The sequence below is a fragment of the Emydura macquarii genome, unplaced genomic scaffold (genome assembly GCF_026122565.2).
Source record: "Emydura macquarii macquarii isolate MOO-44397 ecotype Brisbane River unplaced genomic scaffold, CSIRO-AGI_Emac_v2 contig_1253, whole genome shotgun sequence".
Lineage (NCBI taxonomy): Eukaryota > Metazoa > Chordata > Testudines > Chelidae > Emydura > Emydura macquarii.
Window position 1 is genome coordinate 26,965,273 of NW_027131390.1, and position 18,520 is coordinate 26,983,792.

General features: G+C 36.2%; 1 long non-coding RNA gene across 5 annotated transcripts in view; it reads right to left on the bottom strand.

Annotated features, from left to right (window-relative positions):
* LOC137153242 (uncharacterized) overlaps window positions 1-18,520 on the bottom strand; it is a 296,206-nt gene that overhangs the window by 167,412 nt on the left and 110,274 nt on the right. For all 5 annotated transcript variants that reach the window (XR_010919735.1, XR_010919738.1, XR_010919737.1 and 2 more), the window contains exon 3: window positions 3,242-3,297. This is a non-coding gene — a long non-coding RNA (uncharacterized lncRNA). The remainder of the gene's footprint in view (window positions 1-3,241; window positions 3,298-18,520) is intronic.

Below are 18,520 nucleotides of genomic sequence, written 5' to 3' on the forward strand. Positions count from 1 at the left end.
AATCTGTGAAAGAAAAAGTTTTTGCTGTTGTGAAAAGGATAATTTCTGATTTATTTTAAAATGAGTTTTACTGTCTTTCCATTTAGGTTTCTATGTTGGCTAGCAAGGGGGAGATTAGTACTAAAAAGATGTACTTTTCCCATATTCTATGTTTGGAGTCCACTACTAGATTGCATTAGGGGTCTAGGAGCTTGTGGTTCTGAAAAAGATCTAATATATTGCACATGATAGTACAACCCTGATTATTTTGAGTGTTTGAAGAACATCAAAATAATTGCATAAATGGGAATTCAGATAAATGAGAGCAAGACTAGGAAAGCGATTAATGTTGGAGAAAAACCTGGATATGAAGGAGTTTCAGGAAAATGGGAGTTGAATACATTGCACTGAACTGAATACCCCGTTCTAAAATTGTCATTATACTACTGATAAAAGTGGAGCCATGAAATAAAGAGGTAGTTTTCAGTCTCAATCCCATGGCAAATAATTATGCAGGTGAGAAACTTTATGCACATGAGTAATCATATAGGATTACAATGTGCATGTTCAAAACGATATAAGTGAGTGCAGGATCAGACCCGTATACAGTAAAGTATATAAAAATCCAGCTAAATAGTATAATCTTGGCTAACTGAACTTCGGTAACTAATGTTATATTAATTTTTAAAAATATTTAAATTTCAATGAAGCTTTGCTCCTTTCTGTTTCATAAAATAATATATATGGATTATTTTGAAGACATTTTGCTGTAGTATATGAACTAAAATTCTTTTTTAAACATTTAGAATTCTAATGGATGTATCATTTTCTACATTAAAACCCAACAGACACAACTACTTGCCCTCAAACACAAATAAGAAGTTCATATTGAAATCAAAAGAAATGACACTTGCATATCAATGGGCAAAATTTGGTTCATAAAGTGTGGTTATAGTTGAGGACACCATTCTTTAAAATTCAGACATCTAATAATTCTAAGAGCCTGTACCGCAGAATGAAAAAAAACTGCAATGCTAAAGAAGAAACTTCTTCGCTTGGTCTGCAGAACTTTGTAAACGTGAATATTCACATGCTGGGGTTAGAGATTTTCCGTTTGTTTGTTACTGTCCCTTCCATGAAATTGATTTCCTAATTACCTTGAATGCAAAGATCTGCACTTGTTTGCTTCCTCTACTCAGAGAAAAAGCCAATAAATTATACAATAGCCTGTGATACTGGAGCATTTACAATAAGTTCTGCAAATGGTAGTGTTCGCATTTTTTAGTTAACACATTACTAAAGAAACCTCTTTGTTGGCAAATCACCTTATTCTGAAGTCACGTTATACATTGAAGTTTTTATTTTAAGTTGCTTCTGGAGTGGAAGTCAAACTGCTTCAGGACCTTTTTAGAATACCAGCTCTCTCAAACTTCAGCTGCACGATGAAGATCCCTCTTAGATTGCCACCCAACCATACTAATGCATTACTTAATTATTCATTTTCACTTTTGTATATTTTCCTAAAGTGAAGTGTAAGAAAACAGTATAAATACTCTATTAAATAAAGCAGAGTGAATAATTCACAAGGAACATTTTACTCAAGGAATTTAATCTTTTTCTTGTGCAATGTCTGCAAGCACAATTAGCTCCAATTTAGTCATTATACTAATTTACTCGTATTTTGACTTCAATTTTTTTGTCTCTATAGATTGATTACAAAGCACAATGAATATCTGACAGTCTATTTGAAGTAGGCTGGTTAGTTGTGAAATTAAAATTCAACTAATACAAAGTAAAGACTAGACTGTGAAGAACATATAACAAAAGTCAAAGCCAGGTGAAACTTGTCTGTTTTAAAGCTTCTGAAGTAGAGCTAGTTGAAAGTTGGAATTTCCATTGCATGGAAAATTCTGAAAAAGAAAATGGTTCCAGTTTTGAAAGAGTATGAATTTCAAAATTTCCCAAGGAAGTCTGAAATTTTTTTTTTTTTTTAGAAATAATTGCAATGTTTTTGTTTCAGAACGAAATTGTTCTTGGAAGTCCAAGCTCCATTGTTCTTAGCTCAGCTGTGGCTCCCCAAGGTTTGCGTCAGGGAGTCCTAAAGACCTGACAGGCCCCAGTGTTTCCAGCTCTTTGGCTCGAGTTGGGATTCTCAGGGCTTCCAGGCTATCTGATTCTGAGCCAGGAGCCAAGCCCCAGCTTGAGCTGGGGCTCCCAGGTCAGTTTGCATGGCAGAGCACAACCCAGACACTGCAAGTTCCAGGGCTTCCAGTAGCCTGCCAGGAACTCTGCCTGTGTTTTGCACCAAAGTTGGTCAAACGCAATAAGTTTCCATTAAACATTTGGGTTTTGACAGATCAGCATTTTTGGATGAAAACCCCGTTTTGTTCAGAATTCCTGACCAGCTCTATTTTTAAGTGAACTGCACTTACACTGTTGATAGCATGCTAAGAGCTCAGGGCAACAAGTAGCTGGCGGAGAATGTAACAATAGTAGATAAATCCTCATTTCATTTGCTATATGTTATTTGCTAAATAGTTAGGTCATTGATACCACCTGCAGAGGTCCTAGTACTCAACACTATCTGCCTCTGAGAACCAAGCCCTAATTCCCAATGTCACCCTTGCATTCGTAAATAGGATGAAACACTACTGTTGGTAATGCTGCCATTGCATCTGATCTTACCTCTTCTGCCATTATTTCTATCTTTGTTAGTATTGATTATTTATCTATAAATGCCAACTCACTAGAGCTTTATCATTGCCCTTCATCCCTAAATAAAGTCTTCTCTTTTAAAAAAACTAAAGTCTCCTGTTAGGCTTCTGAATGTGAAAAAACACACCTCTCCAATGTCCCATCATCCTTCCTTTCCATTAAGAGTTCTTAACTAATTTTCTACACAGTAGCATACAGATATGAACACTTACACAAGTATGAACTAGGAAGTGATAGAAATATAAGTACCTACTTTAAGCAATCTACTGATTATGTTTTCATTTCCCCCCCCATGACCACACATACAAGCCTCTAAAGACTTCCACTCCATAAGAATGAGAGTTGCTGACCACAAGAATATATAATGGTCGCTATTAAAGTGTCAATATTTACCACAGTATGGTACCTGAAATATCACAGCATTTCCCTATGCTTAAAACAGAATATACCTATGGTATCTCCAATATAATGGTGTCGTAACTGTCATATGATTACTTTAACTCTGATCAAGACAAAGAAATGAAAAAAGCGGAATTGAAATACTGACCTGTTCTCACCACTTTTTTCTGGACTAGAGAAGAAGCAAATTTTGTTGAATTCCCTCTGCATAAAAAAAAAATTAATGCAAAATTATAAAATAATCACATGCCATTCAGATCAAAAGGTCCTGTTCAGAAGTGAATTATATAATGAATCTTTGCCTGACTTCATGACACTTTAATGGAAAAAATGTATCTCAAGAATAACAAAGATCCCACAGAATATTTTACTGTAAACAAAAAATGTGGTACAAGGGACTAGTTGGCATGCGTAGGGAGAGATGTCTAATATTTAAGTTGTTGACTACAAGTTTTTGAAACATTTCTGACAAGCTATGCATTCAAATTGTTCCAGCTACTGGGAGAAGCAGATCATTATGTAACTATGTCTCTGGATGGGTTGTGTACATGGACTGAATATGGGATCTCTGTATATATTAGCTCCTACTGCTTGAGCTACAGGACCAGATCTATTATTTGGAAGCAATAGAAGATGGATAATCTTCTACATGTGGTGCGAAAGGAATGCTAAAGAGGAACAAAGGGATGCAACTGTATTAGTGTGGCTTATGACTGGCCTCAGAAACAGATCCAAAATTGTCAACTTACTCAACAGTGATATCAGGGTGATGGTTTCTGGAGACGGCATTCTCTCGCACATTCCTCAGTGTTTTTATATCTCAACAGACATTTTGTTTGAGGATCACATACTACCGTGTCTCTCCTTGGGTAATTTTTCTATTATTTTAATGGAAAATGCAGGGTAAATCCTGTGTCTCTGTCTTACATTAGTTTCCTCCCATCTCCAGTTCATGATCCTATTTAGACTAGAGATTTACATGTACTCGTTTACTATGTGTACCATGGTTTTAGTGTTATACCTAAATATCAATAGGTCAGCATTTTTACATCTCTCATGTTATCCTTGGAACTACTGTTTTCCAAGGTTAATACTTCCTCTAAATGACATGAAATTTTGAAGATGACAATTATAATTAGGCAAAGATGCAGTTTGCTTTTTTACACAAACAGTACTGTTTTTAATAACTTTCTTTAACATTTCAAACTTTTGCATGGCTTATAGTTTGACATCCTGTAATTGGCACTCAGTATTCAGATTTTTATTTATTGTCTGTTCTTTGACCTTTTCTGTTGGACAGCAATTGTTATGGCATTACTAGCAACTTTTCCATGGAAAGGAAATATACAAATACAAGATTAAGTTCAGCTGAATTACTTCTCTCTTACAAGACTCCGTACTAGAGTCTACTCAATAATAATGAAAAATCAAACAAAATATAAAGTTAAAACAAGATATGAAACTACAGATCAATTTGAAAATTTGTACAAAAAGAAAGGAAAGGTGTATCTGCATACATTTTATGGAGACGTGGTAACCTCTCCATATTAAAGTAGCAATTAGATTCCATTATAAAGTCATGGTTTTGTCCCTCATAACACAGGTTTGGGAAATTGGTTTGGCCTGATAATTGCCAGATATTCTCTGAAGGCACAGAGAATGGTTCTGTTATGTCTGAAGAAAATTTGTCAACAGATTTTTGAGTCACAGGCCATGTAAAATTTTCCCTGATTTGAAGTCTGGCTTTCCTTTAATATTTCTTTGGATCCCTATGCTAAAAAACTGATGTTAATTATCCTCCAAACTGTATTGATTTTCCTTGAAAATTAACACCCCAGATATATTGGAATAAAATAGGCTGTAAGTAAGCAAACTTATGAACACTTCTGTAGTGGATGGTTGAGGCTCAGACCTGCTCCAACTAATGTCAATGGCTGTTTGTTTACCACTGACTTCAATAGGAACAAGATTTGTTTTCACACACTGTGTGAGCAAGAATGTGTCTTCTAATGGCTGGTGGCTAGCTACAGTGCAGAAAAATCACATTACACCACACAGTTTGCAAGGGTAGAAATAGAAACATGTTTTAAAATTATTGCCATTTGAAAACTACACGAGTCTCTGTCAATGAAGCTGATAGAGAAAAAAAACCACGGGGACAGAATATTTTCCTCATCAACCTGCATTAACTTTATAAAGTGAAAGGAAATTCCAGGAACCTGGAAAAAAAAACTCATACTCCTTTGCTATACTCCAGCAAAATGTTATGAGGCCCATTTTCCTGAGATAATTAAGCAATCAAGAATTTAAATGATTTGCCAAAAGTTACACAGGAAGCCACTGGCAGATCTAGAAATAGTCTTGATTTCTTAATTGTGGGAGGGAGACAGGCATCATCTCTTAAAATCACACCAACACATAGAAAAATTTTAATTTCTGTCTCTACGGAGTTAGGCCAATTTAAATGAAAAGAGGACAAAAGTGATTCCAAACACTGGAAGCAATGATAAAGTGTGGTAGAAAGGGTTCTGGATTCTAGCAAAGTTTCAGTGCCTTATTTAATTAAAGAAATCTGAAGTCTCCATTAAACCAAATAGAAGAATAAATAGAACTTTCTAGGTTCAACTATTGCAGAGTTTTAAACAAAAGGAACTTTCTTTTAACTTCAATAAGCATGTTACGCTAATATGGATACTAAGGAAAACATTATTGATGACCCATGAGATAAGGTGAAAAGAAACATATATGAATGCTGTTTAATTCTGTTAATCTGTTTAAGCATGAGGAGTAAATGAAACATGGTGTTGTGGGAAAGGAGGGCAAGAGACTAGTAGAGCAAGGGAGACAAAAGGGAAGATTTAGTTAGGAAGAATAGCAGGGGTGGCCATACTGTGACTCATGAGCCGCATGTGGCTCTTTTACAGTTAAAGTATGGCTCGTGGAGCCCCCTATAGACCTCTTCCTACCAGACTGGAGTGGGTTGCTCAGAGCTTCTGCCCTGCGGCAGGATGCTGGGGCTAGAAGATTCTGCCCAGCGGGGAGGGGAGTCATGGGGGTAAGTAAGTTTGGCCACCCCTGAACTATAAAATAGGCCTGGCCCTGGAGATGGAATAAAATCATGGATAAAAAGCACACTAATTTCCAGATTTTTTTAGCTGTTGATTTCTTAAAAGAGTGCAAACTTTTCATAAAGAAAATCTACATTTTGGAAGTGGGTAGGTGGCTGGAGTGTCAGGGATATTACTAACACTCCACTGAAATATTTACAACATATTTTGTTTATTCATAGGAAATAAGCCCAAATGAACACTACATGATAGCAAGTATTTCTTAGTTGAAGCTTGGAGAGATGATTCACAAAGCTGCAATATGAACAGTGATGGAATACTGTAGCAGGATGCCTAGCTGGTCTAGTGGTCAGGCTGCGGTGAACCAGATGATATACAAGCTCTTTTTGATTCTGAAATTCTATCAGAGAGCGAAAGAAAGAAAGGCAAACAAAAAGTTTAAATGAGGTTAGCAATGTTTATGATGGAATATAATGTACAACATTTCCGGTGAGCTAACAGGATTCAGAATGAATTTATTTTTAAACAGAAAAAACTAATTTGAACAAATATTGACTGTTCATAGGAAGGAGGAGAAATGTTTGGACGCAGGGGACTTAAATCTTCAGCACTTTCTCTAAAGAAGTCTACCCCTACATGCCACTGCTTGTTGTCAAGTATCTGAGCCAAACAGATCTACTAGTGTTGTATTTATTTTGGGTATTGCAGGCATATAGGCTGCAGTTTATCACAATGACGGCTAAATCTATCATCCTCTACCTGGAGCTATAATAGGAGTGTACTCAGATCAACAAGTCTTTCCTTCAGAGTAACTGAACTGTAAATTATCCTTGACCAGTCAGACAAACAAAAACAACCTTCTCTGTTAATCTGCTGAAGACAAACAGTTTACTGTCTTTCATTCTCAGAAGGATGTCAGTGACAATGGTGTTTTTTATATGTCACATCCTTCATGAAATGCTATTCTGCTTTCTGGTTCAAAAGCTTAGTGAGATATTAAAGAAATAGATGGAATTCGACCTCTATAAAAAAACTAATGCTTTTATTTTCCATGTTTTATAAAAGTGAATCTTAGTAACTAATTAGAAAATGTTATAGAAATCAGAGTTTTATGACAGACTGAGCACTTACAATAAAATAATAGAAGCCAATAAAGCAATTGGGAGTGTAAGTTAACTTCATAACATATGATCAGAGCTTGCTGTAATAATACATATATGTTCATTTTAGTTGAGATTTACCAATGTATAAAATATATACATTTGTTATGGATCTATTCTGGAAATTGACTTATTTCAGTTATTTCATATGTCCCTTGTGAGATTTTGTATTTTTCTAACCTTGTTGCATGATCTTGAGATGTGTAACTTAAAATTGTCAGTGCTACAGAGTGGATAAATTAAAATGTGTAGATCTTGTGATATAAGCAAAAAAAGCAGCACTGACTTTTTCTCCTTACATTTTTAAACTGAATACAAAAACTTGTAAAATCAGAAAGCATTTGATACAAGGCTTACAGTCAAAATGAGAACACAGATCTTAGGTGCTATTTTCCTACGACTTTGCCACTGTTGAAGTTGCATTGTACAAGCTAGGTTTTCCTTCTCTTTCTTCCATTTCATTTAAGGAACTAAGATTTAGGTTCAGCATGTTAGGAGTAAATCCCACACCTTCTAGCAGGGTACAGTCTACAGAGGACTTTAAGGTTAGAATAATGTTTTTCTTTTCAGTGTACATCTTTTCAGCCACAGACTGGGTAAATCTACAATGTCCCTGTGCCAATTCCAGGTCAAATTTTGATTCCAATGCTCAGCACTTAAGTATCCTACAACCTCAATTTTGTTTCTTATTGTAGCAACCATGGGACAATTTTAGTTCAACCATTCTGTGACAATTTACTTCAGTGAAAGTCAGAGGTGGGTTAAAAAACACCAAAAAACCATAAACCAAAACAAACAAACAAAAACAAAAAAAACCCAAAACCCTTAGTGGATAATTTAGTATGTGTGGATGGAAATAGATAGCAGATTTTTTATATATGTTCATCTTTAACTGCTTTTTTTAAAGGTATCTAACACATACTGCATCTTAACAAAATGCATTCTTGAAAGGCACCATTAAAAATGCTGACACATTATGTTACAGTAAGTTACAGTAGCTTGGGTTCCATCAGTCACATTTCATTACTTTTACATAAACACAGATCTATTGATAAAACCTGAAATGACAGGTCACAGTGCAATATCAGCTACAAACTTTAAAAATATTTTTAGTCATCCTCAAAACCTTTATATTTTAGCCTGATGCTTTACCACATTTAAAAAGAATTATATATACTACTACAGACCCTAGCTTACTTTATCCATCTTCCCCCCCCAATTTGGCAATTTAAAAGAAAACTATTCTATCTGAGTGTCTGTAAGTTGACATCAAGCTGTGTAATACCCAATAAACGTATGTATTTCTACTACCTATAGTTAGAACAGGTAGCAGTTACAGTATTCTACAACTGGTACATCTTTATTTAGAATATTCAAAGGTTCGTGGATCAACAGCTTTCTATTTATTCAAATTTATATTGACTCGGTTCAGCAGGCAAAGCTGACAAAATGATTAATTAGACTTTATAACTCATTGGCAGCCAACAGTTTAATAGAATTAACAGAGCTCAAGTTCATCTTTAATACCATGATGGTTTTAATATTAAAAATGTCAAATTATATTTTTCAGTTATTGCAAAATGCAATATGACTTATTCCAAACTTATAGCAACAACAATGAAAAACTCAACAGGACACCATATTTAATACACCAATTTCAAAATGATTAAAATGTTTAAGAAAACCAATTCACTTGATCACTAGATGGATATTCACATTCTAAATCAACATTCCTCATGAACATGAGGATGGAAAGGTGATGTTCAGAGAGCAGGGTACATCTGAGTGTAAAGTGTTGGAATTAATCTATTTTGGTGGTTCATGCAAATGGATTTGTATTTCATCATACCGTATTTACAATGAAAATGCTGATAAGAAATGGTTGCCTACCTGTAACTGCTGTGATGCAGACATGTATTTATTCTACTGAGGGACATGCAGATTGATAACTTCCTGTATCATCACAGCATAGGAAGTAGCCCAGGCTATGCCTCCTCGAAGGGTGCGAGCTCATTCCACAAGAGCCCAGGCAACATCAGCAGCATTTCTAAGTGACAATCCTATGCTGGACATTTTCAGAGCTGCCACTTGGTCCCCTGCATACTTTTACAAACGACCATGCCATTATGGCTGCATCCAGATCAGATGGGATGGCAATGCTGCAGTTCTTGTTTAATTAGACTCTGAACCCTACCTCCTATGAGTACTGTTTGTGAGTCACCTACGTACCATACACAGCTGCAGCTATTTGAAGAAGAAAAAATGGTTACCTAACTGTAACTGTTGTTCTTCAAGGTATGATGCAGGCCTGTATACCACGATCCACCCTCCAGCCCCTCTGCATCAGAATCTGTTCTTTTGACATTTGGTGTGAAGGGACTGAAGAGGTTGGGACAGCACTGCCATTATATGACTGTGGAAGGGGATAGGACTGCAGGGTCTGAGCGCCACCCCTACAGGTACCACTAGGCAAAGTTCTCTGGTTCTGGTGTTCTGGGCAAGTTACAGTTCATTCTGAAATTGCTGTGTTACAGGAAATGTAATTTTCAAATTATGACTTGTTCTAGTCATAAGAAATACACATTTTTAAAATTAAACTTAGCCCCTAGAAAACACCCTTAGTCAACAAAAAATGCACATTAGAGGAGGGAGGATGGTCTTGTATCTAAAGCAAAAGTTTTCAAGAACAGCTACTGGATACTGAGCACTCTTGAAAACCTGGTTGCTTCATTTAGGTGTCTAAATGGGACCTGCTGTCTGCGGCGTTCTTTTGAAAATCCATCCCTAGTATTTTACTGCCAAAAGTCTAATACAACAGTACTTTGAAATTTGGGCTGCAAGGTTTGATTCCTCAGTGAATGCAAATCTGCATTATCTTTTTAGCTCTATTCATATACTGTCAATTAAGCATGCAATCCAGTCATTTTTATCATCTAAAGTGATGCAAGGAGTTCAGAGTAACTGTAACGACTGCTAAATGTTCAATTGGGAACTCGCTTTCTCTGAGCCTTCCTAACATCAGATTGAACTTTAATCCTCATTTGGAAAATCCTGACTTGTGAGTGTTCCTTGAAGAAGGAACATTTCAAGGTGTAATGATCCAGAATTGATGCAAAACGTGTCTCAGATGCCCTGGTTTTAGGTTTGGGCATTTCTTGAAGAGCTACAAAGATGCCATGAAATGCAATATTGTCAGAAAAAAGTGACCTAGATACAGGACTTTTAAAATAAACTTCACCCATTTGAATACAAACAAACAATCACCCAATCTCTGTGCTATTTGAAATGGAAAAAGTCTGAATTTAAAATGGAAATTTCTGTTCCCCTTGTCTCTTTCCTGCTTGGTCCCTGGATACAGCATTATGGACTAGCTTATGAGCATGCTGGAGTAGGGACAGGAACATGTAGGGAGCAGCTATATCTCTTCAAGTGCATAATTGGGAGTATCTAGTGATCGCTCTCAAAGTTGGTATAACTATGCTCTCATGCATCACAAACTCTCTAGAGGTAGCTCCGGTAAGCTAATTTAGAGTACAGATTTAGCCATATCAGTCATGACTTGCACCAAGTCTGCACTTAGCTGAATATACATCCCTAGAGACCACCAAATGCTCTCATAAGAGATGCCCTCTCTTTGGTTTAGTTTAGACACACCATGGTTTACTTCAGTCACAAATTAGATGTTAAAAACTGAATAAGACCCAGAACGTACAGACTGCTGGTCTGACGTTATACACTAGCATGCACTTAAACAAATACCTGGGTAAAAGAATGAACTTCTGAAATGGAGATGGCCTTCTGTGCATCAGCCATAAGTTTTACTTTTGATATGGGTATTTTTAAGTTAAAAATATAAATATAAATAAATCAACAGTGCCTAGGAATGTATGGATAGATGCTCTCTTTAATATATGTGCCTAAAATTCTAAAGGAGAAAAAATATTTACTTGATTAAATAATCAGCTAAAGAAAAACTGTGATAGAGAGTCTAGAGTGTATCATTAATGTATGTTTGATACTAAGACAATTTAAAAGAAGAAAATTTTAGAAAGAGTCACATCCAAGCTCTCTCTATCCAGACAAGATGGAGACCGAGTATATTTAGTCAGAGGTTGTGAGCTAACTTCTATAAAAAGGAACAAGGTATAGATCTAAAGTTGTTCACTATAATTGTCTAAAAAACCAAAAATCACTGGGACTTTTGACCTACCAACCAGAGGAAGGCTGGGGGAAAATCTCAGAGGTCATCAGAAAGTAGCCATGAGGCGCTCTCTCCCTCAGTTGGGACTTCTGATCAAAGACTCCTTTTGTGTAATCATACAGGAAACTTCACTATGATGTTTTTAATGGAGTCTGACAATTGAGCAAAGGATGAAAAAAGTCAGAAGAGGCATGTCTGAATATTTACCTAGTCACAGGAACTTGAAAATGTGTTCTGGACACAGCAAAGTTGTGTGGTTTCTGAACAGCAAATAATACAATAGGCCGAACAAGGAGGGTCAGACAGAGAGGATTATTTTCAAGGGATGTAAACTATTTACTTTTATTTCATCTGAAGCGAGGCTGGAAATACCTTATTTAATTCAGCACACAAGTGTTGAACATACTTTCTTTTCCCTTTATTCTTTTCTCTTTGGTTTTTAATAAACCTTGTTAAGTTTTATTTTGTGAAAGTAATTACAAGCAGAGGTCCCCAAGGAGAACAGAACTGATAACCTCTAAAAAGAGATGCTGAACAGTAAAGAGTTTTGGACTTATATCCTCCACTCTCAGTCTCAGTCAAGGAGAATGAACAGAGATGTTTATTCCCAGGCTGTCACAGCTGACCACAAAACCAAGTAGATGAGAATTAGCAGTGGTGTGAGTAGCAAATATAATTTGTGAGCAGGCAAACAACAATTAGAACCTAATACACACACACACACGCATGCACATGCACGCACACACACTTTCTCTAGCTCGAATTGGCAACCAAGAAGAGTCTGATTTGCTTGCACAACTACCAAAACATGTCAATCTGGTATCTGAACATCCAAATTGCCAGTTATACATAGAGTCCCTTGAACATATAAATACCCGATTTGTGACTTCAGCTGCAGCAACTGTGCATGAAACTTGACATTCAAATGTACACTCAACGCACACCTTGATCTTTTGAAATAATCTGTACAAATCTATTTTTCCCTGTAGCTTATTTCATACTGTGAAGATTACTAGTCCGAGTGCACTTGCTTCCCCGCCCCCCCTCATCTTAAATGAATAAGGATTTAAATAAATTCATGACCATCTGTTTTTGTACTACAATTACATTTTCAGAAATGTCTTCTGCAGGCACTGCAGATCTTTCCACTACAGAAGCTGCAATACCCCACAGGTAGTTACTCATGGTGCAGTACTGATATCAGATCTACATAAGGGCATTTTCTGATATTGCGCCTTATTTAGTCCTTTTCAAAATACTTATTTGATACAGAACTGTCTTACAGTTTCTCAATTTTCATTCAGTATCCATAAGTGTTTCCAACTATAAAATCTTCATAAAAATGTAAGAAAAAAAACATACTAAGTTTTACGAGCTGCACAGCACTTTGCCACAGATCTCTAGTCTCACTGAAGATGTTAGAAGCTATGTGGCAAAGTCCCATACAACAATGTGTATGTATGCTGAACACAGACACACTTAAAATAAACTGTGGAAAATATTTCCAGATGACGATACCACAGGGCAAACTGGGGAGTTGGGTGATGAATGTTATAGTCAGTGTAAAGAGTCAGAGAAGGCTGCAGCTGGCTAAATATATATAGATGTTGGAAATCCAAAGGAAAGGTATAAATAATTGGAACATAATGTCCAATTAAAAACTGGGCTTATTTCCATGATGGCAGTTAGTAGCTGTGAGTGCCAATAGCATGTCATGTACATATATTATGACAGGAGAGAAAGAACCCTATTTTCAAGGTGGAATTATATCAAATCTTTGAGGTGTGATTATATTCCACATATGTAGAATTCATATTCTGAATCTCTTATGGCTTAGGAAGAGAGAAATTTCTCTCTGTAAATATAGATTGTGCTGGGGAATGGCCTCCTCTTGGCAAATTAATAGCCAAAAATACGCACAGTCTTAGAGCTCCAATAATCTCTGAGGAGCCTGAGCAGGAAAGATGTGGAGCTGAAAGAACGCTCCACAACTTTCAGCAGCACTGTATATACTGAAGCATTCTGCACTCCTTCTAAACAAGCCTGATCATCCTTGGGATTGGTCAGGCTCATACAGAATCCACATATAGATGTAAGAAAAGAGTAGCCATAGCCTACATTTTAAGTATAGAAATTCTGCAGCAGAGTGAAAATACTGCAGTAGAGGCAGCATTTTAAACCCAGCTCATAATATAGGTAGGGCAGACCCATGATGATAATGATGACTTATTATTGTATTATCGCTATTATCTAGAAGCCCTAGTAATGGACCAGTCACTGTGCTAAATGCTGTACAGACACTGAACAAAAAATAGTACCTACTCTAAAGAGTTTATAATCAGAGTGTAAGACAAGAGACAACTGATGGAGACAGACAATACAAGGAAACAATGAGACAGTACTGGTCAACATAATAGGCTGTGGTCTTGGCACACCAGTAGTCTAACCATGGCCAAGTTTTTTATAGGCACCACAGCAAAGGAGAGTTTAGAGGAGGAAGAGAACAATAACGAGGTTTTACAGAAGTTTATGAGGCATTCCTCCCACGTGCGAGGGGCAGGATGGGAGAAAGCACAAAGGTGCTTGCTTGAAAGTTTACAAGTAGGCAATGGAGGCTGGCATTATGATGCTGGTAGAACAGGTGTCAGCGTTTGCCAAGTTGTAGGCATCAGCTGAGCGCTGTAGAATTCATAGCTAGAAACCAGACCAGCTCACCTGCATGTTAGTATTGTTCAAGATAGATGTTAGACTTGTAAGGTGGTGTTTAGACTCTATAAAATGCTTGTAAGTTGCTGCATGCATTAGTCTTATTTATAATGTCTATATCCCATGCTATAAAGATAATAGATAAGTTTTGCCTTATAACTGTAAAAATATCTGCTTTGAACTTGTAAACCCAGGCAAGAGGAGTGATCCTCCCGCGCATCAAGGACCATCAAAACTAAGTGGTCTATCCTGAACATCATGATACAAAGACTGGGTCCTCTTACACCATGAAGGTGCTATGTGAGAAAAAGCTTGTCCCATGAGCTTGAATTCTGGAAGAACGAAACAAAGATAGCTAACAAGAAAATTCTTCATCTTTTTTCTGTTTTCCCTCAGAGGACTGGAACTACAAAATAAAAGCAGAGATTCCCATGGTCAACCTGGGTTAGCCGTAAAAGATATTCATTGCTGACAGATTATACAACTCTGTCATCTTTTGGAATCCTAGACTAACTCATTTGTGTATATAAGTTGCCTGCTTTACCCTGTAAATAACTCATTTCTTTTTCCTAGTTAATAAATCCTTAGTTAATTTATTATAGGATTGGCTACAAAGTGTTGTCTTTGGTGTGAGGTCTGAGGTACAAATTGAGCTGAGTAAGTGACTGGCCTCTTGGGAATGGGAGCAACCTGGATATTCTGCGATCTTTGGTGTAAGTGACCATTTGTCACAAAGTCCAGCTTATTATAGTAATTATAGTATGGCTACACTGCCTTTTTATTGCTGTAGCACAAGCCCAAGTTGTAGACTCAGGCTCTGAGACTCACTGCCACAGGTTTTTAAAACACAGTGTAGCCATATCCTCTTTGGCAAGTGGGAAAGCAGACCTCCAAGTGCTAACTGAATTCTGCTTCCATGGCTTCGTGGAAATGCACAAGTTTGGTTTAGTTCAGGGATCTCCATGCATGTCAAAATATATATGTGGGAATGGAATACTGTGTCCTTTAGCACTACAATAGTTGTACTTTTAATTTCTATAAAATGTTGAAAGGTCTGATGGTTCTTCAGGAAAAGGTAATTTTCCAGTTAAATGCATACGCATTATTAACTTGTATAGTACTGTGCAAATGAAGAAGGCAATCTATATGGAACTTAAAGCTAGTGTATTGAATGAGATTCAGAAAAGCTAATTCAGCATTTATGGTATACATAACCAATCATAGAATGATAATGAATAACAATATCTTTGATGTTAATTAGTTGCACTTGATAAGGCAATGCTAAATGGGTTTATTGCATTCAAATAAGAAAAATCAAAACCTCAATAAAGATTTTAGGATGATAAATTCAGTATGGATAAAAAGCCATATAAAACTACCAAGAAATCCCTGATTTGGTTGATTATATAAACTTCAAAGTAAGAGCAGAGACTCAGCCGAGGATCAGAAATAGAAAATGAAGAGGCAATATTCTCATCATAACAATGTCTTGTTTTATTTTAATTTCTAAAATGGGGAATAATCAAAGAAAAACGTATTTTTGTTGGTCTCAGTTCACTTCCCAGTGGACAGATGTATTCCTCACATATACCACCACCACAGCTGACACCAATTGGTTATCCTTGTTAGCACTTTTCACAAAGGTTTAACATTAGAACTGGATATGAAGAATTGCTGTTTGCACTCTAATGGTGGGCCTGCCACATCAGAGTTGAGTTACATCAATTGTAGCTCAGGGAATATAGGGAGATTTGCACAACTGTTGCAATGTTACACATGCTCTGTGTTTGAATAGACAGCTTAAGTCTATGACAATGTCCATCTGGCATCTAACATGAGTATTTAATTTTTTCTGTCACAAAACCCACTTCCAAAGCAAAATGTGTTTGACGTTACAAAGTTGAGTGACCTTTTCTTTTCTGATGTGGTGAAACCTACTGCATTAGGAAAATCTTAAAAAAAACCTCAGCAACATTTGAAAATGAAATTAAGGGCAATGCAGAAAATGGTTTGAGAAATGATATTGTTGTTCTCAGCATGGTATTTAACTATTATCAAGGCCATTTATTATTCAGGCTAGATGTCCACCAAGTTTTTTATAAAACATTTAATAAATTACAAATGAAAACTTCAAGATGTACCAGAGGGTAAGAACTAGAGGCCTTGCTAAAAATGTAGCCAGTATATTTGTATTACATAACTTGATTACTTTGGGAATTTTTAATCTCCTCTCCCCCAATCCCTCCTGCATATGTCTGCATAAATATTTATTTATTTATTTATTTATTTATTTATTTTTTGAAAAAACTCCTTAAGGGCCTAGCTCAGTATAAGGGATCCTGAGGTTGCATGTGCATATGAACAGAATAAATTTAGGTCTAGATTTTTTAAGTTTTCTTAAAGCAGTTACAATTACATACATGAAACAACTACATTAAAAGAACATGATTAAGATCGCAAAGCCAAGAACTCAAAAGTTAGGAAATGTCAGAATTAAGGTTGCCTGTGCAGTGAGATTACCTAATTTGTGTCACTTGTTTATATGTATTATCATACCGTCTTTAATTATGCTTTCACATGCTTTTTTCCCACAGAAACCCTGCCTCCTTCAGTGCATTGGATGAACAATGTTCAATTATTCACTGAGTATTTATTCCATATTTTGTTTTATCCTTATTGTTCAATGTGTGGCTATGGGCTTTAATTACAACATATTATTGAAACCCTGGTCTGAAGATGAATTAATTTTCTCAAAGACTATCTGAGTGCTTCACAAATAATCACTTTATAGTCACAAAATCCCTGGTGAGGTAAGGGAGATATATGATACCATTTTACAGGTGGGGAGCTAAGGCACAAAGATTAAGGTAAAAATATGAGTTTTAGGTGCCCAATTTGAGAAATCTAGACTTGATATTGCAGATTACTTTGCATTATATAGCACTGTATATAATCAAGCTCCGCTCCTATTGATTTTAGTTGCAGTTGCAAGTGTTCAGCACTTCTGCAAACCAGGCATCATGGTCACAAATTGAGCACCCAGAAAATGAGAAAGACAATTAGTGACCATCTGTGAAAAGTTTGATTTAAGTAGCTTGCTTAGCATCACACAGGAATATTGTGGCAGAGGCAGGGATATAATCCAGTTCTCCAGGGCAGCACTTGGATGCATAAAACTGTCCTTTCTTTGCCTGAAAATCCCTGCCTCATTTGCTACATACCTTTCAGCTTCTGCAATAAATGAGAGAGGGGTGCTATAGACAACTTTGCACACCAACCTGATTCATTTCCAGAAATGGTACATACTGTGCACTGAATGAGGCTGTGGTCCTGTGGAAAAAGTAGTATGTGATTATGTAATTAAAGACTGTATCATAATGAATATGCAAAAGAGGGCTGAATTAAAGTTGTACAAGTAACCTTATTTGTCATTTCCTAACTTTTATGTGCTTGACTTTGCAAACTTAATAATGTTCTTTTAATGTAGTTTTTGTGTGTATATATATGTGTAATTCCATAGATAAAAAAAAAGATTAATTTGGAAAAAAAATTGCATCATATGGCATATTGCATCATATGGCACCCATTAGATTTGGTTGGAAAATGGAATTTCTTTTCCAATGAACTTGTAATATTTCCAAATTTGCTTTCATTCCAAACCAGAATGAAAAGTAAAAGTTTACCACAAAACAAAATTTCTGAAATACTTCATTTTAAAAACAACAAAATGACTATCAAAACATTTTGTTTAGGCTGAAACATTTTGCTGAAATTATAAAGATGAAATGAAATGTTTTCACTTTATTGAGGTAAAGCTTTTCAATAATTTACAGTCCCAATCTCTCCCCCTTCTCATACCTCAGTCCCAATCTCCTTCCCCAGCTAGTCCCAGTTCTCCATCTCCTGCTCAATGCTATTTAATAACTTTATCAACAAGCCTGATGATTACATAAAATCTTTGCCAGTGATATTTGCAGATAACACAAAGCTTAATGGGATAGTAAATAATGAGGATGACAGGTTAGTGTTACAGATTGATCTGAATCACCCAGTTAAATGAGCACACCAACCAAATGCATAATAATACAGTCATATGCCAAAGTAATACAAATGGGAACAAAGAATGTAGGGCATACCTACAGGATGGGGAGACTGTCTTGGAAAGCAGAAAAAGACTTAGGATATGTTTACATTTCAATTAAAAACCCACAGCTGACCTATGCTAGCTGATTTGGACTTGGGCAAAGGGGCTGTTTAATTGTGGTGTATATGTTTGGGCTCAATATGCTCAT